The sequence below is a fragment of the Cupressus sempervirens genome, chromosome 2 (genome assembly GCF_028749045.1).
Source record: "Cupressus sempervirens isolate cs-2001-9-10 chromosome 2, ASM2874904v1, whole genome shotgun sequence".
NCBI lineage: Eukaryota > Viridiplantae > Streptophyta > Pinopsida > Cupressales > Cupressaceae > Cupressus > Cupressus sempervirens.
In genome coordinates this window covers 379,133,899-379,148,610 of record NC_143119.1, presented here as the reverse complement: position 1 = coordinate 379,148,610, position 14,712 = coordinate 379,133,899, and positions in this window count along the sequence as shown.

Below are 14,712 nucleotides of genomic sequence, written 5' to 3'. Positions count from 1 at the left end.
ATAGCCCATGTGTCACATGCTCACTTTCTTGCATGAATTAAAATATTTTCATCTTGAGAAAGTAAGAAAGTGGCAGCCCTCAGATGATCTTGATCTAATGATAGACAAAAAGCTCACTATTGACTATGTTAATAGGAGGAAAAGGGGCCCATGGTGCTACATGGAAAGATGTCTCTTTTTCACTATAACAAAGGAGACTACTAATTCTAACAATGATAAGGTGACAACCCTCGATCCTTTTTACATTTCACGATGGATAAGATATGGGCCCGTAGAAATATTAGAATGCACAGTTACTTAGTAAAAGATGTAACCTAAGGTTAAAAGCTTTATTTTATCATACCCTAATATTTGAATATTTCATATACATGAAAATTATTAAGTTTAAATTCAAATATTTCCATTTTGGTGAGTGGGAAAAATTAGACAAAAATTACCTTCTGGAGTCAGCTACAAAACCAAATTCATCATAATTCAAAAAGTTGTCCCATTGCTATAACTTAGGTTTAGAAGAAAAATTTGGTGATGTCTAACACTCAAAAAACTCTATCAACACTTGGCATGCTTTGGCACTTGATTGACATTGAAGCTTGGTCCATACTAATCACTTTGAGTAGTAGGAACTTGGTCAATGTTGTATGTGTAGACACCTAAAAACCTTTAGAAAATAAAGTATTTTTATTTTCTGAAAAATTTCTAATGACATCATCATTTATTAATTAATTAATTATTTAATTTATTTATTTATTTTTATGCCATTAAATCCCTTTATCTTAATTAAAAATATTTAATTAAGGAATCCCTCCCAAAAATGTTTAAATCTTATTTAAACATTATTTCCTTATTTATTAATTATTTAATTAATAAATTGACTAAAAAACCCAAAATAAATAAAAAATTTATTTTTTGCCCAAAATTTGGCCAATTTCCTTAAGACCACTAACCTCTTCCAAAATCTTCTAATCCTTCTTTAATTTTGATTAAAGGCTAATCCCATCATTTCCTACCCCTAATCCCAACTCAAAATATTTAATTAAGATTAAATATTAATCCTCATGTTTATTAAAAAAGTTTTAATAAATATCTCCTCAACCCAAACCCTTGAAATAAATAAAACTTTATTTATTTCCTAAAAATCTAATTTATCCTCATCCTAAGAAGTTCTAGACTCTTCTAGAAAGTTTTCATCCTCATCCTAGGAAATTCTAGACTATTCTAGAAAGTCTTTATCCTCATCCAAAGTCTAGACTCTTCTAGAAGATGTCTTTAAACCTAATCCTAATCCCCTCCTAACCTTGTCACATTCCCTAAACATGGGTTAAGACTTACTAACCCAAGCCAAAGTTAACAAATATCTCCTCCTTCACCCACCCTCATTAAATGCCATCCACTTGCCTATCCCTAAGCTAATCCTAAACCATCCTAAACCATCCTCTAATCATTTGCACAATCCTAAGCAAGCTTAAAACTCTCCTAATCAAGCCCAAGTCGAAATTGATCTCATCTCCCTCAAAATATCTCAACCATAAAACTTTATGAAGCCCACGAGGTCATAAATGACTCTTCCAAGCCCTTTTATTGCTCTTACAAGCCATTATGAGGGTCTTTATGAAGATTTTATCCCTTGACCCTCCTTTTTTGACTCATCCTTCCACTTTCCTCCATCCTCTCATCCTGTGACATGTGTCACTTCCTAATTGGCTGTAAGAAAGCACAATCCATGTGCTCTCTTCTCATGCAATCTGAGCCCTCCATGAGCTTTTTCCCATCCTTGCATCTTAGCCCTCAATCCCTCAAGCCTCTTGCCTATAAATTGGATCCTTCCCTTTTGCAAAATAACACAATCCATGAAGTAAAGTCATAATGCCATTTTAAGAAGCCATTTTACATCAAAACCATACACTCACACCCAAATTGCAACTCCATTTGAAGCCCTTTTTGAAGCATAAAGCTTGAGCATACATCCTATCTATTTAGACAAAGCTACTCAACAAGAGAGCTTCTCATTGAGACAGCCCATTAATGGCTCATATTCTCAATTAAGAGCTCATCTTAGTTTATCTTGAATTTTATAAATTTTGTTTAATTTGTAGAAGCTTTATTTAAATTTGGTTTCTATTAGCATACTAACATTGCTCATATAATTTTGGCACTATGGGTCATCTTCATTAGCTTTTTTAGTCAAGTTTTGTATGTCATTTGCTAATTTTGGCTAATTTTTCTTTTTTTTTTTATTGGTAGGATTGTATAAATTGGTTTTGTAGGTCCACATGAGCATGAAGAAGAAAAAGGAACTCATATTCTATCTCAGTGTTTGCAGATTTTTCAAGCTTATAGGTGGACAAAGCACTTGGAATTCTTCTTCCTCTTCTTGTCTATATTCTTCTTATTCCATCTACTTCTTCTTCTTCTTCTTGTAGGAGATCTTGGCCATTTTTTTTTTAAGGAAGCAAAATCATACACACTTCTTTTTAGTGCTTAAAATGAACCCCTAAATCATACTTAAATCCATTAAAAACTAAAAATTTGCAAAAAAGAAAAAATCTTTTAACAAGTGAAACTAAACCAATCCAATCATTTGCATCCTTTCAACATCAAGGTTTTAGATGCATTCATGCAAAGTTAGGAATACTTCATTTTTGGGAATTTAAAAAGAACTTCAAGTTTCCATTTCGAAAGGTTCAAAATCGACACTAAGTGCACACTAAAATCTAAATCAAACTCAAAGCATAAATCAAGGATAAAATGAACCTCATTTGCAAATATTTTAAAGTTCTTTTAAAAATCTCATGAAAACTAAGAGTCTTAAATGGTTGCCAAAAATTGTCCTAAAAGCTTTGTTATTTGTTCCAAACAAATGTCTTGTTGCAAAATCTTGAATGTTTCTTAGGTTTTTCATGCATCAAAACAATCTAGGAATATCTTTTTTGGGCTTAAAATATGCAAACTAGAACACAAAATCTTGAATGAAAACCAAAGTCCAAAGAGTCATTTTCACTTTTGAGTCCAAAACAATCTTGAATGATCTAAGGTTAAAATAAAGCACTTCAGAGTTTTTCAAACAACACACAAAATCTCAATCTTGAATGCTCAAAGGAAAAAACTTGAATGTTTAATCACTTGTCTTTGAATGTATGTTGCTAAACACACTCTTGAATGCCATGGATTAAAATCAAATTTTCCTTGAATGCATGATTAAAACAACAAATCCAATCTTGAATGCCAAAGATCAATTAACCATTGCAATATCAAACACTTCATTTGGAGCTTTTAAAATTGAACAAAACAAATCTCTTTTCCACATGCAATTTAGGCAAAGTTTGATTTTTGGACATTTAAGAAACTTTGTTAAGTTAAATACAAATTTTCAAAAACCAATTTGAGTAGTTCCTTGGACTCACCTCTTTTCTAATCACCCATCAATTCAACCATTGGTTGCAATCTCAGCGCCATCTATGGGGATGGGTCTACTTGAAAAAGGTGTTAAATGTTCCACAATCTAACTCACTCACTTGGTCTTTGAATGTTTGCTTTAACTTTATCAAAAATTTTAAATGACCAAAACTCTAGATTAAATCGATCACACTTCAAGTTTGGGCACTAAAATTGAACAACTATTGACATTGAGGGCCTTCGGGAGTGCACTTGACAAATCGAGTCTCACACATCTTTGCTTTGGGCTTAAAACAAAATCACACCAACTCTTGAATGCTTTAAAGGAAATTAATTGATACTTGATGTGGAGGGCCTCCGGGCATGTGAGTTTTCTTTTCTTGACCCTAACTCTTCTTCTTGTTTGCATTCTTTGATCGATTTACTTTTGTTGGTGCTTCAAGTTGGAATTGAACATTGTCTCTTAAACATGAGTGCTTGCAAAGTCTAAATTAGCACACATAAGAGTCAGTTGGTAAAAGATAGCCCAAGGTCATCCAAGTCTTCTCTCCCCTTGTCATCTTTCAAGGCCATCTTGGGTGCATAGGATTAGGATCCAAAACCTTGTTTCTTTTTAGGAGGCTTTCTTGGGGATTTCATCACCCCTTGGACGACCTCAACTCTAGCGTTCTGGCAGAGTATAAGAATCGAAAGGTGAATCGAAAGACACCTCTCTTGGAATCAAGATATTTGTCACTCGGGCTAAGCCTCAAGGAACTTTATACCCTTGAGAAGTGAAAGAGGAGAAGTGGGTTACTGCTCCTCTTGGCTGTGTGACATCTTGTTGGTTTCATCTACAGATTTGGGCCTCACGTACCTTTGGGTATATCGAGGACTCCCTAGCTAAACCAACTGTCAGCCTTGTAGACAACCATCTAGAGTGTTAATGTGTTTGAAGTGATTGATCAAAACATTTGTAAAACATACACACTTCTTAGCACAAGTATCACATTCTGAGAATTAAAAACTTCTATCTGGTTGTTCCTATCTATTGCTTTCTTTTTTATTTGTTGAATGAATGTTTGCCAAACTTGGTCAATCCTAGCTTAGGGTACACTTAGCGTAGTCACTGCCTATTCCAAAAATTGAACAAGTTGAAGCAAAATAACTGAGGTCTCTCAAAGCCAAGTAGATTCAAGAATTGATGTCAGAGCAACCCAAACCCAAACAAAAGTTCCACAAAGTTAAACTCAAACCATCTTAGGCATACCAAGAACTTTCAGCCAAGAGAAAGGAACTAACACCAAGTCCTCGAATTGCCAAACTCCTTAAAGCAGATGATAAAGCTGTCGATGAAGCTATCAAACCCCATCAATTCCATTTCCTAGCTTTCAATTCCCACCACCTCCACCACCAACTAATCCATTACCTCCTATTACCAACTACTTTTCAATGCCACTTCTAGGAGGTAACCCACCAATCCAACCAACCACCAATTATTTGCAGGTACCATCCCAAATGGGGGTGCAGCCCACATACCTTGGTCAAACCCCACAAGCTCCCCGATCCTTTCCCCAAGCTTCACAACCATCTTATAACTTACCTCCACAAAGCAATTCATTTATCCCACAACCAGCTTATGTTCCTCAATCCCAAGCTCAAATCCCATATCAATAGCAAGCCTCGTAGCACATGCAACACTATGCATCACTTCACCCTCAGCAAACCGTTATCCACCATGTAGCTACCCAAACAATGTACAATCCCTATTAGAAAATCTCTCACAGCCATCCATATTCCATTGCCCCATCTAGCACATACCTACCTCAGGGCACTCCTACATTGGGGGCACCCTAGATGTCACCCATTAATTCAGAATGGGAAGCCATGAAAATAGCTTTGAAAAACATCCAAGAGAGAAATGACCCAAAAACCTTCAAGTTTGAGAATATATGTCCTTACCCATTTGACAGAGCCATTACCATGACACCATTTCCCAAGCATTTTGAGACACCCAAGTTTGACAAATTCAGAGGAAAAGGAGACCCTATCACACATATCAAAGGATTTTACATGCACTGCCAAGAAGTGGCATACGATGACATCTTCCTCTTGCGTCTCTTTCCCAAAAGCTTGGCCAGACCAGCTCTTGAATGGTTTTATAGAATCCCCTATGGCACAATTAAAAATTTTGTTGAATTGTCTGAAGCATTTGTAGCCCAATATGCCCATCTTGTTGAAACAGAGCTATCAGTAGTTGATATTGTCTACACCAAGAAAAAAGGTGGAGAAAGCCTTCCCGAATATCTACAAAGATGGAAAACCCTTACCACTCGCATATCTTGCACCTTGCCAAAGCACCATTTGGTGAAAATTTTTATTGATAATGCCCATCCTAGCTTGGCTCACCACATGACCATGAACTGTTTGCAGACTTATAAAGATTTCAAAGAGAAAGGAATGATCCTTGAGCAAGGACTCATTAAAGATGGTGTGGTCAAGATTTACAAGGAAGCCAACCAAAATCAATCACATTCCAATGACAAGTCTAGGTATTGGAACAAAAACAAGCATGTTGCAACAGATGGTGTCACTGACACTAGAAATGTGAATATTGTTGGTCCTTCTCACAACCAGTCCAACCCACCCTATCAACCAAACAATTAGCAAGCTATCAACTACCAACAGCAGAATAACCACAGCTATCAAAACCACAATCCAAGACCAAACTTTCAAGGGTCTAGCAATCAAGCTAATGCCATCAATGTAGCTGTAGGACAAAAGCCCAGATTCTAACCTACACCTAGAAACTATACACCCCTTGGTGAGCCATTAGATGTCATTTTTGAGAAATTAGTCAAGGAAAACCTCATAAAATTTCCTCCTACCTAGAAAATTGACCCAAGCCAATCCAAAGCTGCATGGTACAAAGACAATGAGTACTGCAAATTTCATGGGGTAAAAGGTCACACTACCCTCAAATGCATGAAATTGAAAGACTATGTGCAGGACCTCATTGATCGGAAGGAAATCACTGTTGGTGCCCAAACCTCTCCCAATGCAGGCTTACAGATCTATCAAAATGCTTTGCCTCCTCACAATAATCAAAATCTTGGAAAAGCATGTATCCAAACCAACAATAACAACACCAACAACCGTCAACCAAACCAACAGCATGGGAAGAACAATGACCACACTTCATCCTATATAGACTATGGTAGCCTTATAGGTTGTATATCTGAGAAAGAGCCTTCTGTCAATGTTATCAATATCCGAGGACCAAACAATGAGTGTGCAGTCACCACTCAAAGAGCCCAATTTAACATCGCAGGCCCACCCATTTCACCAACACCATCAGCTCCATCAAAAAGCCAGTACAATATCTTGGAACACCTTGGGAACATGCCAGCCCAAATCTCCATTTTAGACCTTCTTCGCACTAGTCCTGTGTACAAGAACATCCTTGACAGTGCTCTCATAGAATCCCATGTCCCTTCTGATATCAATGCTACTGATTTTTGTAATCTTGTTGGACACCTTTCATCCTCATGTGTCCTATCATTCAAACCCACCGACATACCCATGGTCGAGCCAGATCACACCCTTCCACTTCGCATAGCCATCATGGTATCCAATTTTTCCATGAAAAGAGTAATGATAGATAATGGATCAACCTTAAATATTTGCACCCTAAAATTCATAAAACAAGCTGGGTATACTGAGGCAGATACCATCAGTGATGTTATCACCATCAAAGCTTATGACAACTTGGAAAGAACCACAGAAGGAACTATTTTGCTGCCAATCAAGGTTGGGCCAGTCATCCAAGAGACACTCTGCCATGTTATTGATCTAAACTTACCATTCAACATCCTCCTTAGTCACCCATGGATTCATGCCATGAAAGCTATTCCATCCACATACCATCAGTGCATCAAATTTCTACATCAAGGCACTGAGGTAACCATCCATGCCGATCCAGAACCCTTTGCTTACTGTAATGTGGTTGAAGCTTCATATACAAACCATTTCCCTGGAATTGATATCAACACATCCATCGCCAGCTCATCCCACACTTGTAATGACCCAGAAACCATCCTCGCCTCTACCTTGTCTATCGTGAAGGTCAATAACAAGGGCTGTGGAGAGTATAGTCTGTCGGATGTATTTTCTATCGGGGCAGACCCACTTGATCCACATGCCCATAGACAACTGACATATCACAAAGCTAAGGAGATTCCACCTCCTCGATACAAATAGTTTGACCCAACAACCTTTGTATCCTTGAAAATCCCTCTTCATGAGGAGCTCAGTCTAGATATCAACAATTGGTTACATAAGGATGCACCCCAAAGGAATCAGGCATGCCTTGATCACTTTAGCCAGAAGTATCCCTAGGAACATAAGCTCATCACTGAAAAATGGAACTATCAAGGTGGTGGTCTAGGACTAGAAGAAAGAGGCATGCAGTGCCCCATCGACGCACACAAGTGGGAATCAAAGTCAGGTCTTGGCTTTGGCATACCCACAACTGAGGGCACCAATACAAATGGTCACACTTTTTTGAAAATTCACCTCGACCTTGTCAAAATCGAAGAAAATCTTGAGGAAGTTGAAAAGAGAGCCTATGATGATATCTTAGACCAAATCTCCCTCAGAGACTCTATTCTCCAAGAACTATCCATCCACCTCATTGACCTACCACTCGCCCATCCACAACTCATAGATTGGGACCAACCAAGCGTCATACACATTGATGAGTTCACATCAGAGGAAGTGCTTCTGAGATTCATGGGAGCTGAAACACCTCACAAGAAAACAAAGCCAGATTCTACCTATATCTACAAGCTAGATCCCAATGGGTATTTTGGAGAAAATCCCCAACCTAGTTCTGATACACCCAAAACTGGAACTAAGGTGAATCTGAGACTAGCTAAGGTAGTGAAGAGAACCCCTCAATAAGAACATCCAAAGCCACAAGCAAAACATGAGGATTTAGCATTACCTCCTCAAGATAATCAACCAGAGATTTCTTCTATTCTAATTGAGGATGCTAGGGAAGTCAACATCGGTTCTTCAGAGATCCCTAGGCTTGTTCACATTGTTGTATCCCTATCACAAGACCAAGATGATCTCCTCTTTGAGGTCTTAAGAGAGAACATTGGCCAATTTTCATGGTCATATCAAGGCATGCCAGGGCTTGATCCAAAGCTTGTAGTTCATCATCTTGCAGTGAATCCACAGATCAAGCCCGTTAGACAAAAGCTTAGAAAAATGCACCCCAAGGTGGCATTACTGGTCAAAACTGAGTTAGAAAGAATGTTAGTTGCTAAGGTTATCCGACCTATCAACTATTCAAAGTGGATCTCCAACATGGTCCCCATCATTAAGCCTTCTGGTGACATCAGAATCTGCACTGATTTCAGAGATCTTAACAAAGCTTGTCCAAAAGATGATTTTTCGTTGCCCAACATAGATATGATTGTAGATCTTACAGATGGACATGAAATTTTGTCCCTCATGGATGGATTTTATGGGTATAATCAAATCAAGATTGCAGAAGAGGATAAACATAAGATAGCATTCACTACCTACAACATGATGCCTTTTGGCCTAAAGAATGCTGGGGCTACCTATCAAAGAGCTATGACAACCATTTTTCATGATCTCATCCATAGCATTTTGGAGGATTATGTGTATGATATCTTGGTCAAGTCTCATACCTTCATGGATCATCTTGTTGACCTAGAGAAAGTCTTTGATAGGTTAGCCAAATATCATCTCATGCTGAATCCCAAGAAATGTGTCTTTGGGGTCACATCTGGCAAGCTTCTAGGCTTTATAGTTTCTAAATGAGGTATAGAGATTGACCCCAAGAAGGTCAAGGCTATCTTAGACATGCTTCCTCCCCAGACACTGTGACAGCTTCGTTCTCTTCAGGGAAAGCTTCAATCTGTTCGGTGCTTCATCTCCCAGCTTGCAGATAAGTGTACACCATTTTCACATTTACTGAAGAAGGATGAGAACTTCAAGTGGGATCCTTTATGTCAATGCAGCTTCGACCATCTCAAGCAATATCTCATCAATCCCCCTATCTTGGTTCCACCAATTCTTGGTCGTCCCCTGATTTTGTACATATCAGCAACACCTACTACTCTAGGGGCACTTCTAGCACAGCTCAATGACTACAGTAGAGAAAGAGCCATCTACTACATTAGTAGAACCCTAGTTGGTTATGAACTCAATTACACTCCTATGGAAAAAGCTTGTTTGGCAGTTGTTTTCTCAACTCAAAAGCTTCACTATTACATGCTAAGTCATACCATCCAACTAGTCTCCAAGATTGATCCTCTCAAGTATATGCTCTCCAGAATAGCACTTATAGGCCATTTGGCCAAATGGGTTATGCTCCTTAGCGAATTTGACATCCAATATGTGGATAGAAAGGCAATCAAAGGGCAAGCTATAGCAGATCACCTAGCTGATGCACCTCTAATAGATGCTTATCCGTTGATCATAGAATTTTTAGATGAGCATATCTGTCTAATTGAAGAACAACCCCCATGGAAACTTTATTTTGATGGCTCATACACATCTCATGGATCAGGGGCAGGAATATTGTTAGTCACACCTCAAGGAGATTACATTCCAAAAGCCTTCAAGCTACAATTCCCTAGCACCAACAATATAGCTTAATATGAGGCCCTCATAGCAGGATTAAAGATAGCTATAGAATGGAACATTGTTGAGCTACAAATCTTTGGCGATTCTTAGCTCATCATCAAGCAAGCCCTAAATGAATATCAAACCAAAGATGAAAAGCTATTACCCTACAAAGAGCTAGTTGATCAACTAACCCAGCATTTTACAAGGCTTCAGTTTACACAAGTGCCTCAAATATAGAACAAAACAACAGATGCTATGGCTACTATAGGCTCGCTCTTGGAAATTCCCCAAGCAGCTACATAGTATGAGTTTTTAGTGGAGCAGCTCCTTACACCCGCCTATGCGAATGAGGATTCAAACCATGTTTGTATCTTGGTTGGTCCCCAATCCCCTTGGTACCATAAGATTCATGCTTACCTTAACAATGGTATCATATCCCCTCACCTCACACGTACCCAACGCTAGAACCTCATTTGAAAATCATCTTGCTATGTTATCATAGCCAATACCCTATACTGTTGGGGTTATCACGATACTCTCTCTCGATGTTTAGACCAAAACGAGGCCGCGATGGTGTTAAAGGAAGTACACTTTGGACTTTGCGGTGCCCACACAAGTGTTATTGTCCTAGCATGACAAATCCTGAGAGTAGGCTATTATTGGCCTACCATTGAAGAAGACTCTTGTGACTTTGTCAGAAAGTGTCTCCCATGTCAGCAGCATGAAAATCTTGTGCACGCTCCAGCACAAGATCTATAGCCTATTGCACCACCTTGGCCTTTCGCTTGTTGGGGCCTTGATCTAGTTGGAACTATCACACCCCTCTCATTTGATGGACATAAATGGATAATAACAGCTACAAACTATTTCACTAAATGGGTGGAAGCAATCCCCCTAGTCTCAGCTATAGGAGTTCAGGTCTCCAAGTTCATCTTGTACCACATTGTTTGTTGCTTTGGCATCCCATCCACCATCTTCACTGACCACAAAGGTAACTTTGAAAATCTCAACATGGAAGAATTATGCACTTCCCTCCGCATCCATCACTGCTTTTCTAGCCCATATTTCCCACAAGGTAACGGCCAAGCAGAGGCAACTAACAAAAACCTCCTCAAAATCCTAAAGAAAGTTGTCAATGATTCTGGTCGTGATTGGCACCTACAAATAAATCCAGCCCTATAGGCCTATCGAACTTCCTTTCGTACATCCACAAGCACAACTCCATACTCCCTAGTCTATGGTGTCAAAGTGGTACTACCTATAGAGGTTGAACTTCCCTCCTTGTGGATATCTTTGCAAGGGAAAATATTAGATGAAGAATACAGAGTAGCTCAGCTCACCTAGCTAGATCTCTTAGACGAGAAGCGACAACAAGCCTATGATCATCTCACAGTCTATCAAACTTGTCTCAAAAAGAATTTCAACAAGAAGGTGCTTCCATGACACTTTCAGCCAGGTGAGATGGTCCTCAAAGAAAACATGAAAGTCCAAGCAGATTGAGAAAAGAAAGGCAAGTTTGAACCTACATGGCTTGGTCCTTATGTTGTCACTGCTTCCTTTGGCTTCGAAGCCTATCAGCTATCTACACTGGAAGGAGAACTCTTGAATGATCCTACTAACATCATTCATCTCAAGAAGTTCTATGCTTGAAGATCCTTGGTATACCCAGCTTTTGGAAAATACAAAAAAAAAATAGTAAAGAGAAATAAGTGTCCAATGGTGAAAACTTGGCAATTCAAGCGCCTTGGATAGGTACCTTGGTGAAAACCTGGTAATTCAGGTGCCTTGTGTACTAAGACTAATCCATTATCTATCACTATCCTATCCCTCAGCCATTCACCCACCATCCCATAAAACACTTGCTTGTTCCCTTGGTGTTCCAACCAAATATCCAAAATCTAATGGAGCTTGTAAATACCTCCTGTACAACTTGTAAAATCTTGTACCTCAGCTTGTAAAATCTTGTACCAAAGCTTGTATTATACCTTGTAAATCTTATACCATATCTTGTATATCTGAATCTTGTCCAAAGTTTGTACCATATTCTAGCTTGTAAATAATCTTGTATCCTAGCTTGTATACTATCACGTGTACACACAAAACCCCATTTTCACTTAAGATTTTCACAAACCATCTACCTATCCACCTATCACCTATTATAGACATCCCATCCTTCACAAAAATTTCCATCTCACAAAAACCAAAACATGAAAAAACTTGTACATTTGTAACATATCTTGGTCCATCATCTTGTACATCCTCTTTAGCTTAGTAGCATTGTATCTATCCAGCGTTGATGTCAGTTTGTCCTTGATCAGCATCTTGCACCTATCGCACATCTTGATTAGCTATTCCAATGCATCCTTTAGCTAGATTTCCTGTCACCAAAGTGTTATCTTTCTTAGTCCAGCTTTCCAGATGCATCACTCATCTAAATCCACCAGCTTAGGTGCTCTCTGATAGGTCCTTGCAGGATATAGCTTTCCTCATGTCTGATCTTGGTCCGTTAGTACCTCGTCCTACCCATCTCGTTTGCAAACGGTTCTCTTTTGGATTTTCACTTTCTTTTGATTTGGACTCTTCCCTATTGGGTCTTGAAATATCTTTTCCAAGAAATCTCCTTGTTCCCTCCTCAAGGTTTCCATGATCTTCCATATCATGGTATACTACGAATGGGGCAATCAGAGCGTAAGGTCTTGATCATGTATTTTTCTTGTTTTCTTTTCTGCTTGTGGGTTACCCAGTGTCATTTCCACACTGCTTCCTCTAGGATTCATGTGTGATACTGGGGCAATCCTTAAGTGTTTGTTTTGAGTTAGTTTGTCAGTCCTCTGAACAGTTGGTGAAAAGGTCTTGATGTTCTTGATAACCTTGGCAATTAACCAACAGTCCTATAGCAAATCTAGTGCTCAACTACATGGTGGTACTTCTCTTTGAAGTATCCCTCCACTCAAAAAGCTTCAATGGTTTTCCTTCATCTCCATTATCCCCCATCCATATCCAACATTTGTCTCTCCTACCCCAACTTATGCATCAGTATCTCTTTGAGTCACTCCTCACCTTTAGCTTTAGGGATCCACAATCCTAGTCTTAGGGATCCACCAATCCAAATCAATCCACCAAGCCTCATCTTTCGAGATCCACAATCCTAGTCCTAGGGATCTCTAAAACCCATCTTCCACCAATCTGACTCTTTGAAATCTTATTGCATCATCTTTATAATCCCCTCATCCATCTCCCTATCCTGGATTCCTTTTTATAGCGCTTCGCTCCTTCATCCTCCACCTTCCCTAAAGTCTTAAGCTTGCTTCCTCTTGTGCATCTGATTCTCCTTTATCATTCTCCCATAGTGAGAGTTTGAGCTAATTCAGCCCCTTCTCTTTGCCCATCTAAGTCTTCTTGCTCATCTCAGATTCTTGTACTTTTCAAGAAGTTGTCAAGCCTCACTTTCTCTCCCCGCCGCTTTCTTGAGGGAGCATCTTGCAGTCCATTCTCTCCTCTTCTGCTCTAGCCTTCGGCATCTTATTTTCTTATCTTTGATGCCATGCCACTTGTAGCATCACATCAAAGACGGGCAAAATGTAGACACCTAAAAACCTTTAGAAAATAAAGTATTTTTATTTTCTGAAAAATTCCTGATGACATCATCATTTATTAATTAATTAATTATTTTATTTATTTATTTATTTTTATGCCATTAAATCCCTTTATCTTAATTAAAAATATTTAATTAAGGAATCCCTCCCAAAAATGTTTAAATCTTATTTAAACATTATTTCCTTATTTATTAATTATTTAATTAATAAATTGACCAAAAAACCCAAAATAAATTAAAAATGTATTTTTTGCCCAAAACTTGGCCAATTTCCTTAAGACCACTAACCTCTTTCAAAATCTTCTAATCCTTCTTTAATTTTGATTAAAGGCTAATCCCATCATTTCCTACCCCTAATCCCAACTCAAAATATTTAATTAAGATTAAATATTAATCCTCATGTTTATTAAAAAAGTTTTAATAAATATCTCCTCAACCCAAACCCTTGAAATAAATAAAACTTTATTTATTTCCTAAAAATCTAATTTATCCTCATCCTAAGAAGTTCTAGACTAGGAAATTCTAGACTATTCTAGAAAGTCTTTATCCTCATCCAAAGTCTAGACTCTTCTAGAAGATGTCTTTAAACCTAATCCTAATCCCCTCCTAACCTTGTCACATTCCCTAAACATGGGTTAAGACTTACTAACCCAAGCCAAATTAACAAATATCTTCTCCTTCACCCACCCTCATTAAATGCCATCCACTTGTCTATCCCTAAGCTAATCCTAAACCATCCTAATCCATCCTCTAATCATTTGCACAATCTTAAGAAAGCTCAAAACCCTCCTAATCAAGCCCAAGTCAAAATTTCTCTCATCTCCCTCAAAATATCTCAACCATAAAACTTTATGAAGCCCAGAAGGTCATAAATGACTCTTCCAAGCCCTTTTATTGCTCTTACAAGCCATTATGAGGGTCTTTATGAAGATTTTATCCCTTGAGCCTCCTTTGTTGACTCATCCTTCTCCTTTCCTCCATCCTCTCACCCTATGACATGTGTCACTCCCTGATTGGCTGTAAGGAAGCATAATCCATGTGCTCTCTTCTCATGCAATCTGAGCCCTCCATGAGCTTTT